Below are 2500 nucleotides of genomic sequence, written 5' to 3'. Positions count from 1 at the left end.
AAGAGGAGGAGGAGGAGGGAGGAGGAGGAGGAGAACGGAGGAGGAGGAGGAGGAAGGAGGAGGAGGAGGAGGAGGATGGAGGAGGAAGGAAGGAAGAAGAAGAGGAGGAGGAGGAGAAGTAGGAGGAGGAGGAGGAGGAGGAGGCGAAGGAGGAGGAGGAGGAGGAGAAGGAGGAGTGAGGGAGGAGAGGATGAGGAGGAGGAGGAGAAGGAGCCGGAGGAGGAGGAGGAGACGGAGAAGGAGAAGGGAGGTATGGGAGGAGGAGGGGGAGGAGGAGGAAGGAGAGGAGAAGGAGAGGAGAAGGAGATAGCGAGAAGGAGAAGGAGGAGGAGGAGGAGAAGGAGGAGAGGAGAAGGAAGGAGAGGAGAAGGAGGAGGCGGGGAGGAGGAGCGAGGAGAAGAAGAGGAGAAGGAGAAGGAGGAGGAGGAGGAGGAGGAGGAGGAGGAGGAGGAAGAGGAGAAGGAGAAAGAGAAGGAGGAGGAGAAGGAGGAGGAGGAGGAGAAGAAGAAGAAGAAGAAGAAGAAGAAGAAGTAGAAGAAGATGGAGAAAGAATAGAAGAAGAAAATGAAGAATAAAGAACATTAAAAAACACGAATCTAATAAAAGACACATAAGGTCTATTACACTAATAAACGCTTAATTGACTAGCGCTAGTAATCGCCTTCATTAAATGGCAACTGAAACCCGGTGACCAAGAGAGAAAGAGAGTGAGAGAGTGAGAGAGAGAGGGGGAGGGAGGGAGAGAGACAGAGAGGGAGAGGGAGAGAGAGAGAGAGAGAGAGAGAGAGAGAGAGAGAGAGAGAGGGGTAGAGATAGAGGAGAGGAGGGGTTGTTAGGTAGGTAGGGAGGTAGAGAGAGGGGGGGGAGAGAGAAAGAGAGAGAGTGAGAGAGAGAGAGAGAGAGAGAGAGAGAGGAGGGGGGGGGAAAGTATAGAAATAGAGACAGACAGACAGACAATCAGACAGACAGAGAAAGAATGATGCTTCATTCATTCATTTCCAAATTATTCATCCTCATTTGCACCCATTCAACAAAAAAAAAACTACTACACATTAGCGATTCTATCCCGCAATATGACAATCAACCTTTACGCTTCGAAGTACAGTATGATCAGCTCCATAAGCGAGGCTATTCGTCTGAACTGACACACGTGAAATGAGACGTTCATGGCTGTATGAGCGTAGGTGTATGACCACATTATAGTTTTACAATGGGAAAGTTAAAGATGAGTGCGTCATTGTGAATCTAATAAGAATTAATTGATATGAGAGACAAAGGGGGATTTAAAGCTGTGTACACTGTTGTCAGAGGAAATGAAACCAGAATTAAATAACGAAAATAAACAGGTGATGAAACCGTTATGGCGTGTGCTATTTAATTCTAACAACCCGATTATTCGCATTGTTAAGTAAACATGTATATCCACTCTACACACAATTATTCCCAAATAATTATTCGAAAACAAACAAACAAACAAATGCAGCTGTTTCGAATTAACAAAATGTGGACGAACGCACATTATGGATATATTGTATCTGTTCATCGTTCTTTGATCTAACTGATGTGACCTATATAGTGTGTTCTCTTTGACAGCCTCGACCGTCGCTATCCTCTGCGGGGTTCATGCGCATAGTATGCAATAACCAGGCAGACAGACAGACAGACAGACGGACAAATTGGCAGACAGAAAGACAAACATATGTGGATACACAGACATATAGATAAAGTAAGGGTGAAGGGCATAATATACGCGTAAAAATGACAAAACTTTCTCTGTCCCTCGAAATTAGCATATCAGCATACTTAAAAGTTACTGTAATCAGAATTATTCACAATTGAAATCCCTTACATATCCAGTTTTCGACAACTATTTAACAATCGTTTTATCCAAGATTCCAATTATCCAACTATACGGGAAATTATCCAAGTTTCCAACTACCCAATTATCCAACTGTCCAATTATCTAGCTATCCTACTATCCAACAATACAAATATCCAGCTATCCGACTACCTGAGTATCAATCTATGTAAATATCCAACTGTCTAGCTGTTCAACCATCCACATACTAATTAACCCACAGCCTATCAAGCTATCCAACAGTTCAAATTATCCAAACACCCAATCATCCAAATATCCAACTATCCAATCGTCCAAATACCCAACAATCTAAATATTCAATCATCCAAATACCCAATCATCCAAATATCCAAAATATCCAATCATCCAAATATCCAACCATCCAATCATCCAAACATCCATCTTTCCAATCACCCAAATATCCAACTATCCAATCATCCAAATATCCAGCTATCTAGCTATCCAACTCTCCTATTATCCAGTTATATTAGAAAGTATCCCTTTAGTATTGCATAGGTATGAGAAAGAGGGAGAGAGAGGGAGAGGAAGAAAGGGAGGGAGAAAGGGAAGGGGAGAAGGCAGACAGGAAGGCATGTAAGGATGCTAGGAGGCAGACAAACAGACTGATAGACATACATACAC

Source organism: Penaeus monodon, chromosome 26 (assembly GCF_015228065.2).
Source record: "Penaeus monodon isolate SGIC_2016 chromosome 26, NSTDA_Pmon_1, whole genome shotgun sequence".
In the NCBI taxonomy this organism is placed as follows: Eukaryota; Metazoa; Arthropoda; class Malacostraca; order Decapoda; family Penaeidae; genus Penaeus; species Penaeus monodon.
The sequence above is the reverse complement of the archived record's forward strand: the minus strand, read 5'-3'. Positions refer to the sequence as shown.